General features: G+C 37.7%; 1 pseudogene; it reads right to left on the reverse strand.

Moving 5' to 3' along the window:
* The window catches only part of LOC101967809 (serine/threonine-protein kinase PAK 2-like), a 37023-nt pseudogene extending 20184 nt beyond the window's left edge, over nucleotides 1–16839 (reverse strand).
* Nucleotides 16840–17064: the final 225 nt, after the last annotated feature.

A 17064-nucleotide genomic window follows, 5' to 3' on the forward strand; every position in this document is an offset into this window, starting at 1 on the left:
TCATACCTGGCCTACAGGAGTGTCTTATAAACATGTACAATTTGCCTACAAAGAACAGCATTTGATATAAAAACTGATCTAAACATTTAAGAATTGTGTTTAGTCACTTCTGTGGGTTAAGACATGAATCTCAGCTAATCATTCCTTAATGTTTCTGCTTCTGATCATTTGCATGAATATACACACCATCAGCAATGTCCTTCATTTAGCCTGCCTTTTCTCAGCAGCCAAATAATATCCTTGTAGCAAAAGGACCTTCTGATTTGGAATATGCTATTTTCACCTCTTCTCTTTCTCTTTTAAGTTAACTTCTCAGTATTGACACTTCAAAGTGGCTAGCCTCCATTGAACCACCAGAATACAAATTTCCATGTTTTTATCCTAATGATTAAAAGAATCTCAAACATATTTAGCTGTCTAAGAAGTAAATTATGTTGGGATTCTTTAATTCTTTCATCACCAAAAGCTCATTAAGGATCAGTTCCTTCTGTGGGTGTTTCTGTAAATTAATCTGTTTAATAGCAACCTATAATGGAAACGAAATTGAAAAACAAATCAATGATTTTCCTCATTCTCTCAGGAAGTAACAAACATCAACCAGTTAAGAATTTATAGTACCACATGATATTTATTATATAGTGAAATTATGAGATTATAACTGACAAAGTAATATTTTTACTTGCACACTGACTATACACAGTGTTTTATACTACCCAGACCCTAAATATTTTCTAATTTTTCTTGAAGTTGATTAGCCAACCTAAGCTCAGCCCAGTGCCAGGAATTCATCCTCTTTTCACTCCAACCTGGAAAAATATTTTTTAAATGCTTGCATATTCATGACATGATTCCTTATTTGTTCCCCCTAATGTGAGAATGGTTATAAAATTACATAGTTTAATTCTTACAACATATCCAACTTAAAAAATATATTCCTATTGATTTTGCTTAGCTTTATCTAGTTTTTCTCCTAAACAAAAAGCTAATATACACATCTAGAAGTATGAAAAAAGTTGCTACCTTTTGACCCAGAGCCACATCAATCGCAATAAAAACTACATGTACCAGAAAACCTAGGGGAAAAAGACACAGTCAGAATTATGATGTCTAAATCACAACCATTTATAATATCCAAAGACTTTGCCCTTCTCACAATTGAAAAAGGATCAAAGAACACTTAAGGTTTAGCATCTTAAAAACAACAAAAAGAAAGAAAGAAAGAAAGAAAGAAAGAAAGAAAGAAAGAAAGAAAGAAAGAAAGAAAGAAAGAAAGAAAGAAAGAAAGGGAAAGGAGTAGGCAATCCTTGTAGCCAGAACTTTTATTTGAAATATTTCAGACCTACAAAAATATAGGAGTAAAAGGTAAAGAATAAATGCAATACACTCATGAATACAGTTCCCTGATAAAGAAACAAGAAACTTCAAATAAACTTGAAGGTTCTTGGTATGTCCTATCTTATGGCATTCCCCCTCCACTCAAAGGCAACCTGAATTTGGTGTTTATCCTGTATGTGATGTGCATCATTTCATGCACTTTTCTATACTTTAAACCATGACATTTCTGTTTATGTGTTTCTCTGCAATTTGCTTTTTAAAATTTATCTGGCTGAGTATGGTGGCATATGCATATACAAGGGCGGGGGAGGCAGCTCAGTGGTGAAGCACCTTGAGTTCATTACACAATACCTAAAGAAAATAAATAAATAAACGAACAAACAAACAAATAAATTCACCTGGATTTCTGATATCTATCCATATACATAGGTATTATTCTTATTCATTATTAATATTCAACATATAACATCTATTATCCTGTTCAAAATATTCAGGTGATTTTCAATGTTTTTATTATTTTTAAAATTAGTGTTGAACTGAATTTTATTTTTAAAAGGAAATTTATAAGCAAGTTTCCAAAAGTTCTCATTCTACATTCTACTAATTCATTCTAAATTCACAGAACGCTTTCTAGAAATAACATTGTTCTCAAGCAATGGAGGAAAGAGCTTAGTATACTTTAAAAAAAATTATTGAACAAAATCAGAAAGGCAGACTCAAAGATCAGTACTCAATGATAGTATTCAAGGCTATTTTATGTATTTATTTATTTTTTAGTAGTGGGGATTGAACCCAGGGTGCCTTACCACTGAGCTAACTCCCTAATCCTATTTATCTCAGGATCTAACTAAATTGCTGATACTGGCTAAAAACTTGCAATTCTCCTAATTCAGCCTCCTGAGTTGCTGGGATAATAGGTGTGTACCACCATACAAGCTAAAGGCATGGGTTTTTGCTTTGCTTTGCTTTTGTTGTTTGCAATGCAGGGGATGGAACCCAGGACCTCATGTATCCTAGGCAAATGCTCTATACTGAATTACATACCAGCCCCAAATCAATGACTTATGGCCTATCACCCTGCAATAAAATTGTCTCTTAAATATATCATGAGCAATTTTTCAATCTCACAATCCTTTGCCATCTATGAGAAATAACATTCAAGAAGAAGCAATGATATAAAGTCATTGCTAACAAGTAGGAGTTTTGAGTTTTTAATAACTGCATTATGTATTTACACAAATCCAATAAGGTACCACTCCTAGAATACAGTGAGCGCTCAATGTCAGGGGGAAAAAGGGAGCTCACGCTGAATACCTGTAAATAGTGAACAATATGACAATACAATCAGAAATACTTACCCTTGTCCAATTTTTTCATATGTTGTATGTTTTGTCTTAGGGTCACCAATGCTCACAATAGTTCCTATTTTAAAGAACAATAACAACAAAACATTAAAAGCTCACTCAAGCATTTTAAAGACAAATTAATTTTGGTATCATTAACCCTGCTTAATAAACTCTACTGATTTTAAAACAGTGGTTTTCAAACACATCAAGTTTCAACAATAATTTGTTTCAAACAAAACACTAAAGAAATGGCAATTCAATCTGTATATGGGGTAAAGTTGGGAGTTCATAACCCACTTGAATCAAACTGTGAAAGATGATTTATTAAGAACTGTGTAATGTTTTGAATGACCAACAATAAAAAAAAAAAAAAGAAATGGCAATTCCAGCAGGATGTGGTGGCACATGCCTGTAATTCCAGTTATTCAGGAGCTGAGGCAAAAGAATCACAAGCTGGAGACCAGTCTTGGAAACTCAGTGAGATCCTGTCTCAAACCAAAAACAAAAAGGGCTGGGGTATAGCTCAGTGGTAAAGTAATCCTGGGTTCAACCCCAAGAATAGAAATAAACAAAAACTTGGCAATTCATGGGAAATTCCTCACCCTATTTTTCCTTCTCCAGTGCCTGTCTTAACACTAGTGATAAGTTATGAAACTCAATCAGTAGTAATAAATGATAGCCAAATGAATAACTCTAACTGGTTTTTCTGACTATTTCAGTATATCTCCTTTCAATATATTTAGTAAACCACCTCCTACTGTAGAGATTAATAAGAATTAATCCTGTACCTATTTTAGGAATGTTCAACATCAAGGCCAAGAAATGCTAGAATTAGGAGGTTGGATATGAAAACATAATGTAAATTCTTATGACCAGTAAGTCAAAACATAAGAAAATCACATTAAATTTTTACTTACTCAAGACCAAAGAAGACATGGACAATATCAAGGAAACTCCCATGAATAATCTTATGTAGGTTCTTAATCTGAAATTAGCTACTAAGGTGCCAGCCAAGAAGCTAAGGGCATAAAAATATGGGATGTGATAACTATGGTAACAAATGAATAGTCAAAATAATATTCAGGTTTATTTTTTTATAAAAGCAGCCCTCCTAAGAGAAGGAATATTATATACAAATATATATAGGATACCGCAGTCAAAGCAGTTTCATATTGTAAAGTACTGAGGAATTAAGAACAATTAAATGTTAAGCACGTAAATGCTTGTAGGAACCCACGTATAAAGTACTTTTCCTTGAGCCTTCTAGGTCACATTGTTCTCTCTTTTTTTTAATATTTATTTTTTTTGTTATTGGTGAACACCACATCTTTGTTTTGTATGTGGTGCTAAGGATCAAACCCGGGCCGCACGCATGCCAGGCGAGGGTGCTACAGCTTGAGCCACATCCCCAGCCCTCACGTTGTTCTTTATACTTACTGGAGCCTTGTAAACAAACCTTATTGTTACTCCTTCATGGAACTGTTTACATTATTTATAATGCTGGATTCAGGCCACTGACAGTAAATGAATTAAAAGAGACAAGGAAAACATGTTTTTCCTTAGAATATATCCTATTACTACAAATTTCTATTTTGAAAAGCTGTCAGTTTGGACAAATATATACAAACCTCTTTGATAAGTTTTCCAACTACACCCATGTACATATCCTTGAAATTTGGTTCATAGGAAAGAAGTATTGCTCCCAAAGAGACCGACTTTACTATGAATACATACTAAGTTTCAAATACTGTGACAAACAAAATAAATATTACTTTGACTTCACTGCTTTGGGGTGGTACTGGGGGTTAAATCCAGGGGCACTTTACTCCTGAGCTTTATCCCCAGCCCATTTTATATTTATTTTCAGGCAAGGTCTCACTAAGTTACCAAGACTGACCTTGAACTTGAAATCCTCTGCCTCAATTTTCTAAATTACTGGGCTTATAGCTATGTGCCACCATGCCCAGCTCACTACATTTTAATGGAAGTAATTATTCCTATAGGGAAACATTTTTTTTCTGACTTAAGGTAAAATAAAAGGCATATATTATAATCCAAGTGGATATTTTCTTTTCTTTTTTGCAGTGCAGGAGATAGAACCAAGGGCCTTGCACACACTAGGTAAGTGCTCTACTACTGAGCCATGTCCCCAGACTTGGGCCAATTGTTTTAAGAAATATTAATTCATGAATAATATGAAATGTAGGTAACATACTTAATTTCTCCATAATCTCTTAGTCAGTCAAATTTGTCTTCTTTTTCTGTTTTTCTCAAGACTTGGCACCATTGTCAACATTTGAATCACCAAGAGGTGCAGGAATAGGGTCAGTTACAGACTGTGGAAATCTACAGAGATATAGTTCATTATTTTCAGATATTCTTACTGACACACTATTCAGTTCCTTAATTTTTAACCAAAACTAAGTTATCTCATTGTTCTAAAGAACACACAGTACTTTCAGAAAACAAAAAACATGTATTAAAAAAATGTGAGACTTTTTTTTTTTTTTTTTTTACCATAACATGAATGAATTTAAAAGTGTAACCAGCAGCTGCATGCAGTGGTGTGTGCCTGTAATCCCAGTGGCTTGAGAGAGTGAGATAGGAGAATTCCAAGTTCAAAGCCAGCCTCAGTGGCTTTGAATGAGGCCCTAAGCAATTTAGTGAGGTCTTGTCTGAAAATTAAAAAAAAAAAAGGGCAGGGGTTGGGGGGAGCTAAGAATGTGGCTCAGTGGTTAAGTGCCCATGGCTTCAATCCACAATGCTAAAAAATTAAAAAAAAGAAAAAAAAGAAAGAAAGAAAAGTTTAACTGCCAAAATCACAGGCCCATAAATAAAATTTATGTGTTCCCAGATCCAAAATAGTATAACAGGGTAGAGTGCTTGCCTACCATGTGTGAGGTACTAGGTTGATCCTCATCACCACAGAACAAATAAATAGGTAAAATAATTGCGTCCATCTACAACTAAAAACATTTTTAAAATGTAAGAAAATTTTAAAAAACAGTATAACAACATAGTAAATCAGTAGCACACTTCAAAAATAATGTTTTTAATACAAAAAGATAAAATGCAAAAATGAGAAACCTTAATGTTGAGATAACTGTTACTAATTTTCACAAAACATTTTACACAAATATAATGCCTACCCTCCCTTTCACCTAAACAAGCCAATTGTAAGGAATGAAAAAAAAACATAGCCATCCGTCATGAGATGAGGATCCCATGGCAGTCCTCAAAGCTCTGCCCGTGCAATGCACTGTGTGCCACCACATCACAGTCCCCTGCAAGTTTCTTTAGTAGTTCTTCCTTCCTGGCTCCATCTGAGGTCATTACTATCAAAATTCTCTTTAGCTGGTGAGAAATTTCATGCTCATCTGTCTTTTGAATGACATCAAGGCTTTCAGAGACATGTAGAAATGAAAAATAAAATATGTAATCTGGACAAGAGGAAAGATCCAAGTTGTAGGTATAATAGTTATCCACATTATGAAACAGAAAAACCAGAGAAAGAGATCACTTTTCTGGAAAAGAGGGAAAAATATAGAAAGCAAAAACCTAGTAAGTATTCTAACTTTTAAAGAGACCATTAGATTTTTATTTTTGAAAAGAGTAAGTTTTTGATGAGTCCTCTTTAGGTAAAAATCTTAATTTCATTTTGAATTAATTTTCTCATACTAAAATATTTTAAATTTGAAGGCTATTTGAAATTACCACTGAAAGTCAAAAGCAAACATCTGTTTTCAGAAACACACATGCACAGATAAGCACATGGGTCATTAGTCAATCACTCACTGATTTTGTATGATCTGGTCTTGGGCCAAGGACAGGAGGGGTGGCCCCTTCATCACTATAAACTTCCTCTGTTATTACTGCTAATGTTTCTGAGCCATTGGTATTCAGCTGCATTCATCACACGAGCAAAAGAAGAGAAGCCAGTAAAATTAAAAGGTTAAAATGTGAACAGCTCTCTGTTTATAAACATACTTTAAGAAGTTATTTTTTAACAGCTAAGTTTTAAATGATTAAACCTCACTGGATCCAATATAAAATTAAAAATGAAGGTGATTTTATAAAATATGGAAAAGTAAATACATGAAATAAATGTATTTGATAACTATTCTTGATAAATACTCTTTAGAAATATATTAAATAAGTATTTACCTCTGATGGCTGAATTTATTTTAGAAAGCAAGATAAAAACAGATTTGTTTTCAGGAACCTAAATTAGAGCAAGAAGTATAAGAAATCCAGTTTTAACTTACTACTGGTGCTCCCGAAAGGAAGACATCCTTCTCTGAATATGAAAAAAAGAATGATAATAATTCATGAAAAAAGAAAAATATCATAAAAGAGGAGCACATGAAATTTCTTAAACTGATTTCACTTTAAATCCTCTTTACAAAAAGACAGTAAGAGTAATATAAATGATAGTTTAAGACTATCTATTTTGAATGGGTAGGGTGGGCAATGGAGATTGTACTCAACCCCTGAGCCACAACTCTAGCCCCATTTTGTATTTTATTTAGAGACAAGATCTCACTGAGTGGCTTAGCACCTCACTAAATTGCTGAGGCTGGCTTTGAACTCAAGATCCCCTGGCTGATGTGGCTCAGTGGTTGTGTGCCACTGAGTTCAATCTCCAGTACAAACCCCACCCAAAACTTGGATCTTTTCTCTTGTTCAGATTGCTTCTTTTATTTCTCATTTCTACATTTCTCTGAAAGCTTTGATATCATTCAAAAGAAACTCAGCTATTAACGCTATAATCATAATGAAACCTTAAAAATACATTTTATAAAACCTGAATTGATCCTTAAAATGGCTGAATTTTATGGTCTGCAGAATTTACCTCAATAAAGTTATTAAAATGTAAAGGAGGCCTGGTGTGGAGGCACACCCCTGTAATCTCATTGGCTCAGCAAGCTGAGGCAGGGGAATCTTGAGTTCAAAGCCAGCCTCAGCAATTTAGTGAGGTACTAAGCCACTTAGTGAGATCTTGTCTCTAAATAAAATACAAAATGGGGCTGGAGATATGACTCAGTGGTTGAGTGCCACTAAGTTTAATCTCCAGGGCCTACCCCAAAATGTAATGGAAACTATACCTATAAATCTGTATTAAAATAAAACATTCATTGTTTAAGATACTCTCTCCAGTGAATTGCCTACCAAGGAACAAGGGGATATAAAGTCACCAAACATGGCATATGTAAAAAGCATTATTTTTAACATGTTTTTTTTTCTAAAATGTAAATTACTTACTAGTTGACACCAAAAGTTTTAGGTAAAAGTCTAAGGATAAAACTTGAATTGATTTCCTAAGGATACCAGATTAAAGTAAAAAAGGTCAGGATCAGTATTACTTGGCAAAGAAGTCTACTTCTTCTTTGAACACAACCTTTGATTCTGTGATGATGGAAACATATAAAATACAATTAATTCAAGACACATATTCATATTTTTAAGTTGTAGATGGATACAAGAACTGTATTTTACTTTATTTTTATGTGGTTCTGAGAATCAAACTCACATATGCCAGGTAAGTGCTCTACCACTGAGCTAAAACCCCATCCCTTCATTATATTATTTTTAGAAACTAGATATATGACTTTAGAGACAGAGAAACACATTAAATAAAAGAAACATTGGGAGATGTAATTGGCAAAATCTACACTGAGATAAACAGGACAAAGGATCTTGCATCTTTAAAGTACAATGCAAGGAAGAGAAAGCATGAGAACCAGTGTGGAGAAGGGGAATCTATATCTCAAAAGACATCCCAGAGATTGCTAAACTAACTGAAACACATGAATTTGATTCTGATGCTGATTTAAACAAGCTATTTTTTTTAAAGAAAATCCATTATTTTCCAATTCTTACCCAAAGATATTCTAATAATGAGGTATAAATCCTTTTAGTTCATTTTTTAGTAGAAAAATATTTTTTTTACTCCAAGGTGAATGCATTTATATAGCAAAACTTCATTTTACGCCACTGACAATAAACATATCTCTAGCATAAACATGCCTATATATCCAGACTTTTTCCTACTGAAATGAAAATCATTTAAAGCAATGAGGAAGGAAAAAACTCCAAATAAAGGTAATAACATATTACAAATGTAAATCCCACTATCATGTTTAATTATAATGTATAAAAATTATGGAAAAAAATTAAAAACATTCCATTTCTAACAAAACTATGAGATCAATGTAATTCTTAGACTCCAAATGATGTTCAAGATCAACCAGTTTGCAAAAAGCAGAATCTATGTAGGAGAAAGTAGGAATCAAAAATGTAGCTTAGCCTTTTATTTTTCCAGAAATAATCTTTTTCTTTTGCCGTCCTTCACAATTTTCCATGTGATTCAGTCTTTTACCACTATCTGATGTCTTACCAGGAGAAGTAAAAGTTAGACTGTTCTGCTGTATTGTGTTGGAGTCATAGAACTTTAAGACATCCAGCAGAGCTTGAGGATTCTCCTTTTGCTCTAGTTTGGTGATACTGAGATCTGTACCAATCGAGCCCATTGCTCTGGCATACCCTAAAATAAAGAGAAATTAATAAATGTCTTATGGTTTGAATTGCTCTATTAAAATCAATTTTCAGAGATAAATACCAAAATACAAGAAACAAACCAGTATACGTAATTTTAGATTTGACTATATTTTAAACTGTCTACTTTTCTGTATCTATTTTGCAAATGAGCAGGAAAAAACAAAACAGAGTACTGGGAATGGAGCGCTAGGTTTTTGCAGAAGAGAGGGACAAGTATAAAACCTGTATGTCTTCCTGTTATTCACCCATCACAGTGGCTCCTAATTTAAATGGCTTAATCCAAGAGCAAAAGTCAGGGTACAGTACCCAGGAAAAAGGATGCTTGCTTATATCTGGGTCTGATCTAGGCTTTAGACAAATACAGAACACAGGAAGGCAGTCCCATTCCAACTTCATCATTTCAGGAAATAAAAATGTAGGTAGAGCTTCTAAAATAGGAACCTAACTTATACAGTGTTTTCTGTTTCATAGCTTTTTGAGGAGTGAGAAACCAAGGATTGAACTCAGGGGCACTCAACCACTAAGACACATCCCCAGCCCTTTTTATTTTTTAAGACAGGATCTCACTAAATTGCTTAGGGTCTAGCTCAGTTGCTGAGTCTGGCTTTGAACATGGTATCCTCCTATTTGAGCCTCCCAAACTGCTTGGATTAGAGTCATGCTCCATTGTGCCAAGCAACACATTATAGTATTTTCCCCCTAAATCCATTCAAAATGGTCTAGTAGTCCATTACATGGTCATGCCATATTTTAACCAATTTACCGCTAATGACATTTAAGTTGATTTTTTGCTACTTTTTGCTATCTAAATAATGAGACAAAATCCTTAATCTATGCTGTTCTACACACTTTTTAAAAATTGCATTTTGGAGTCAAAAGGTATACAGGTTCAACTAACAAATTCATTTGTGACTTGGGATATATACTTGAAGATTTTATTTTAATTTGTTTGGTTTTTATTTTTGTTATTGTTGTTGTTTGGGATTGAACCTAGGGCTACAAGCACACTAAGCACATGCTAAGCACTACCATAAGTTATACCTCCAGTCCCAAGATTTTAATGTTATGTAGTCAAATTAGTTTGTTTCATCCCCCATCCTCTGTAACAGGGATTGAATCCAGAGGTCCAGAGGTGCTTTATCACTGAGCTTCATCCCTGTCCCCTGATTCTTTTGTAAATTTGGAGACAGGAGCCTTGTTAAGATCCCAATACCTGCCTCAAAACTGTGATCATCCTACCTCAACCTCCAAAGTCATTGGGATTACGGATGTGAGCCACAGTGCCTGGCTTCACCAATTGTTACTATTTTTATTATTATTTTATTGTTTTTTGAGACATAATGTCTCACCATTTTATCCAGGCTTGTCTCAAACTCAAACTCAAGAGATCCTTGTGCATCAGTGTGCAGAATAGTTGAAACTACAGGCATGTGTCACCAAATCAAGCTTTTATGTTCCAATTTTTAATTTTATTATTATCATTTTTTTTGCATTAGTGGGAATTGAAGGCAGGAATATTATAAAACTGAGCTACATTCTCAGCCCTTTTTATTTTGAGATACTGTTTTACTGAACTGCCTAGGTTTGTCTCAAACATATGATCCTTCTGTCTCTGCTTCCTGAGCTGCTGGGATGATAGGCATGTCACTGTGCTCAGTCATTTTAAATTGCTGTTTTTTTATTCTGGATGTCCTGTGATATGTAAAGTGTCTTATCAATATGAGATTATACAGCCAAGTGTGGTGGCATGTACTTGTACTCCCACCTGCTCATAAGGCAGAAGCAGGAGAAACACTTGAGCCAAAAATTATGGGACCAGTCTGAGCATCACAGGAATCCCCACCAAAGGCTCAAAACAAAAGGGGGGTGGGAAGTGCTATACTCTGATAACCAATAGTGAGAAAATTTCCCAAATTTATACATAGGGATGTTCGTCGGGCTCAATGGTTTGAGCTCTTGCCTAGCATGCTCAAAGCTACAAGTTTTTATCCTTATTCATATTAGTAGCTCAAAAGCAGAAATCTAAACAACTGTCCAAATCCATTATACAATGGTATATATATATGGAATATGTATACGTATATGTGTACATATATATTTACAGTACTGAATGGTTGACCAAAGGACATTCTACCACTGAGCTATAACCCCAGCCCTTTTTTATTTTGAGACTGAGTCTTGCTAAATTGCCGAGGTTAGTTTAAAACTTGTGCTCCTCCTGCTTCAGTTTCCTGAGGTGCTGGAATTAACCAAACCTAGTTTAAAATCTACTTTCTAGCTAGTACAGTAGCACACACCTATCTTCCAGCATGCAGGACATTTATATATGAGCATTGCGTGATCATAAGTGCTCAAGACTAGCCTGGTCAACATAGTGGATCTCCATCTCAAACAAACAAAAATCCTACAAAACTGATTGTCAATTTATCTTTTCTTTTTCACTGCAGAGGATTGAATCCAAGAGTGTTTTCCCATTGACTTACATCCTCAGGACTTTTAAGATTTGTTTTAGTTTTCATTTGGAGAAACAAAACAATTCTCTTTTAAGTTAATGATCCTCAACTTGTGATCCTTCTGCCTCAGCCTCCTAAGTAGCTGGGCTTGTAGATGTGCACCCCTGCACCCAACTCTATTTCAAGTATGCCATACATTAATTCCAGCTACCATACTGACCATCATCTCTCTAAAACTTACTTATGTTTAACTGAAACTTTGTAATTTATGACTAATATACTAGCCTATTAGAACTAATAATAAGTAAGTTCCCTTTCTATTTTATGAAATAGTTTCAGGTGCACTTGGTATTATTCAGGCTGTTGGGTGTTCTCTCCTCTCCTTTCCAGCCCTTGCCAGGAAGGCAAAAAGGTCAGTCACTGCAATTATTACTGTTGCCACATTTTTAGGATCAGAGAAATGCTAAATGTCTGGTCCAAGGTCAAAGCGTCAGGCAGTATTGATTCAGGAACTTCGGTCTCCAGGAAGCTATGATCTTCCCTTCCAGGAGGGATTTGTTCCATCCCCCCAGACATTTCCCCCACTCCCAGGAAACACACTTCTCTGAATCTAGGGCAGACAGGCAGAGTAGCCCTAGGAACAAGAAAAATCATGAGTATATAACAGTCATGGGGTCTTGGCATTCTCACTAGGAGAGTGAATGAGGACTCAGGCATGAGAGGCCCCCACGTGAGGCTCAGGAGATGAACTTCTGGTGCACATCCTTGCATTGCTGGGTGTTAAGCATGAATGGGAGGCCAAGCCTCTCTTAGGGCCTCCCACTACAGCACTGGACTGATGGGAAGCTAAACACAGTGTCAGTACATAGGGGCTCTCCATAATGTCCACCTCATAGTTCAGAGTCATGTCCCTGGGTGCCTGGAAACAGAACAAAGAAAGGGCTGGAACACAAGTCAACACCAGGGCCCATGCGGGGGGCACTATATATTACCCACCCCACTGCATTCCTAATGCTTCACTCCAATGTTTCACATGGTACATCAAGTAACTATTTCCATTGAAAAAAATTAGAATCTTCTTTAAAGCATCAACTATTACCCTAGTCTCAGTCCTCAGTAATAGCTTAGAAAAATAGTTTCTAGAAAGGTAAAGGACTGGCCCAAAGCCAATCAGAAAGTGCTTCCATTTTTTTCTGTTTGTCTATCCAGGGACACGTTCCAAAGCTCTGAAGCCCTATGATCTTGACCAGGTACCAGGTCCACAATCCCACTTCTTATGCTCCAAGGGCATCAGCTTCAGGGACAGCCCAATCTGAATGGCTTCTTCTAATACATGCACAGCCCACAGGCACCCTCTATTTCAATGCACACCCACTACTCCTTACTTCCTGTAAAGGTGCAGCCTCAACACCACATGGGGGACCCTGAGTTGGAGACCTGGGCCCAGGGATCTCTATGGAATGTTGTGCTGGGGAGGACATCTTTGTTGGCTCCAATTCAGTCCCCAGCTCTATCTGGAGACTCACAGTTTCTGACATGTACCTGTGGAACAAGAGGCCAAATGTAAGGGGTCACTATCCACCTTGACCTCATCTAGGCTACAGTTCCCCTCCATTTTGGGGGGCAAGAACCTCTAAAGGCAATGAAGAGTAAAACTCCTAGAAGCTCCCAGAGTTCCCTGTAGAAACCCCAAAGGAAAGGAACATGAGTGTCAGGGCCTGGGAGCTGGGGTAAAGGACTACAGGAAAATGACCCAGCTTCACCCACCATACCAACCCTAGGGTCCACCCTTTGAGCCCCTGGTTTAGCAACTTACTTGGGTCCCAGTGGCATACACATCGTGATGTAACAGTTTGTGGCACAGCCCTTGTCAAAGGGGTTGTCATGCTGGAGGGAGACGGGGATGGAAAGAGGAGCTCAGAATCAACAAGACTGGGCAAGGCCATCTCCCAGTGACCCTCCCTAAGGTGGTCAGTTAATCCAGGACTCAACCCAGGCCTGTGGCAAGACTTCAATAGCAGGGGAGCCCAAGAGTGACCCAGGGCCTCCCGCCTTCCCAGGCTCATAGGAAGAGTGACTTCCCTCGACCCACTTGTGAGCAGCTCTCTTCAGACCGGTGCTGACATTGCACCCACATCTCCTGCCTTCCCAGGGCTCCCTCATCACCTTTTACCTCCCTTTGCCACATCCTTGCCTTATGTCCATTGGCCACACATGTCCTCCCGCTATGTCCTTCCAGATACCTTTCAAGACATTTCTAGTGCTGCTCTGCTCAACTGATGCAAAGATGGTGTCTCCATCCCGCTCCCACTTTACTTTCTCACCTCTTGATTTTTTCTAAAAATGTACCTTCATTGAATCTCACTATTTGAAAAGGCAGTATTAGCAGGAAAACCCAATCATATTTTCCTAGTCACAAATTAGATGGTCCAGGAAAACCTGGGCTGAAGGCCTTCAATACTCAAAGCAGAAAACAGCAAGCTCAAAGTCAAATCCTCCCCTGGACATTCACTGGATTCTACTCTCCCTTATTCTATTTTTTCTTTCCCTTGACTTTATCCATCAGCCTCATCTCCTCCTGCTCCGAGACCTGGTTGAGTCTCACCCCTACCTCAAGAGCTTTAGCTAGCACATATTCTGGAACAATGGGAAATGGCCCAGAAGCACCTCTGTTTACCCCCAACTTTCCATTGCGCACACATGAAAACAGTGGTTTTCAACACTATTCTGCTCAAGAAGGAAAGGATTCCACATCAGAACACCTCTGGAATGCGTCCAAACAGCAACACGAACCATCATGTTTTATGAAGTTCTGCCTCCTTTAAGGTGGTCACAGCACTAAAGAAATTAATATCCTGCCAGGCCTAGTGGTGCATTCCTGTAATCCCAGTTACTTGGGAGGCTGAAGCAGGAGGATCACAAGTTCAAGGCCAGCCTCAACAACTTAGCAAGGCCCACAGTAACTTAGTGAGACCCTATCTCAAACAAGATATATCAAGAATTGTGGATGTAACTTCAGTTGTAAAGCACTCCTGAGTTCAAACTGTACTACCAGAAAAAATAAATTAATTAATGGATGGCATTAGAGCAGATTATGCTAAGTGAAGTTAGCCAATCCCCAAAAAAACAAATGCCGAATGTCTTCTCTGATATAAGGGGGGTGACTCAAAATGGGAAAATGGGGTAGGGAGGAAGAGCATGGGAAGAAGATTACCTCTAGATAGGGAAGAGGGGTGGAAGGGTAAGGGAGGGAGAAGGGGAATTGCATGGATGGTGGAATGAGACCCTCATTGTTATACAAAATACATGTATGAAGATGTGAATTATGGTGTCAACATAATCTGTATACAGAGATATGATAAATTGTGGTATAAAGGTGTATTAAGAAATGTAAGGCAATAATAATAATAATAATAATAATAATAATAATAAAGCTCATGTAATAAAATTTAAAAGAAGAGAAAAAAGACATATAGCAGATGAGAGGGTGAGAGACTATAAGAATCAATTAAGACAAGCCTTGTAAAAAAGGCTTTTTCTTTGTAGCTATTATTGTAATTAAACATCTACTCCCCACCACCAGTCTATTCACTTTTTGAGGGGAGTGAACATACTTTATTCATATCTGTATTCCCAGGGAATGTTATAGTACCTACCATGTAGGAAAGAATAAATCCTTTGCATTAAAGTAATATTTCTTGCTGGAAAAAAAAGGCAGAGTATTAAAAAAAATGAGTTTTTAAATTTAGAGAAAAAAAGTTTAATCAAATATGGATAAAATATAGAAAAGTGGATTGCACAAAATGTATAGAAAAATGTTGAAAGGAATGATAATGCATTTTTAAGAACTGAGCACTAAATTTCTATTACTGCCCCCACCACCACCCCAGGGAATACTATCAGACATGAAGAGAATCAAACAATTCTGAGGCAGGCAGAGCAGTCTCTCATGCTGATTCCACTCCTGAGCTCCTGATCACATTCTGTGTCTCAAAAGACCTCATAATCAACAGGACCAAAATCAAGTGGTATCTTCTTGTTGTTTATCTTCTGCCCAACTTTGTGCTCCTTCTGCTTCTTCCTCTGAAGCTGGGGGCTCAGGGCATCAGGATTCTCTCTTCCTTTATCTCTTTTCTTCCATCTTAAATGTTGATTCTTTTGTTTGTTCCAAAGTACATGCTCTACACTCAGATACACTCCACCCAGAAATATTTCAGGGCATCAAAAATGCCTCAGTCAAACCAGACATCTTAGTATATGCCTGCAATCCCAGTGACTCAGGACGCTGAGGCAGGAGGATCACAAGTTTGAGACCAGACTCAGCAATTTAGCGAGACCCCTTTTCAAAATAAAAAATGGAAGCGACTGAGGATGTAGCTCAGTGGTAAAGTGCCCCTGGGTGCAATACCCAATAGCAAAAAAATAAACTCCAGTTACTACAGCAGATGTTGAAAACACACTAAACAGCAAGGCCACCCTACTCTCAGGGTGCTAATGGCAGTTTCAACATGAGGCCCTGGGCACCTTGGGGAGTGGCCAAGGTAATGCAGCAAGAAGGTATCATGGGACCCATGTAGGCAACCCAGCTCACAGCTCTAGGAGGAGCTCTGGTCAGGAAATGGAGTAGGGAAGGGACTGCAAGGTGGAGCATGGAATTAGTGCCTGTTTCAGGTGCTGCAGATAATGGAAAGGAGCCCTGTCTTGTGAATCCCAGAGTGCAGGCCACATTTAGGTCCCTTGAGACTGGGCAATCTGGACATGGAGAGCCTCATTCTGAGCAGAGCAGAGGAGGAAGGGCAATGGCCTAAGGCCTGACCTGGATCTAGAAGAACCACAGGATGGGGGAAGGGAAAATGCTGCCAGGAAAACTAAATGATGAACTGAAGCTGGAGAGAGGAGGAGAAGGGCAGGCCACAGGGCTGAGGAGTAAGGGCCAAGCAGAGGAGTCACAGGGGGGAGGGGACCAGATATGGCTGTGGTGAAAGGGTGACTAAGGATGGGAAGTGCTGAGCCCACAGGCTCCTCTGTCTTCTCAGCTGTCCCTGGGTCTGCAGCTTTCCCCTTCCCCCAGTGGTACTGCCCACCTGTCTTCCTGAAGGAGCCTTTAGAGGAGTTGTTGTCATAGTAAAGTGTCCCGAGGCCGTCATGACCACCCTTCTCATTCCTGTTCCACACTCAAAAGTTAAAGCAATAAAGACTCAGAGATTGGAAAGAAAGTAATGAAACTGCTCCTCACAGGTGACATGATGTTCCATGTAGAGTGAGAAACAACAATAACAACTGCTGGGGAAGAAACTCCGTGGTCGGGCACCCCTGAATCAATCCCCATTACTGGAAAAACAACACCACTAAGAACTCCTGCTCTTTGGAGA

Source organism: Ictidomys tridecemlineatus, chromosome 3, assembly GCF_052094955.1.
Source record: "Ictidomys tridecemlineatus isolate mIctTri1 chromosome 3, mIctTri1.hap1, whole genome shotgun sequence".
In the NCBI taxonomy this organism is placed as follows: Eukaryota; Metazoa; Chordata; class Mammalia; order Rodentia; family Sciuridae; genus Ictidomys; species Ictidomys tridecemlineatus.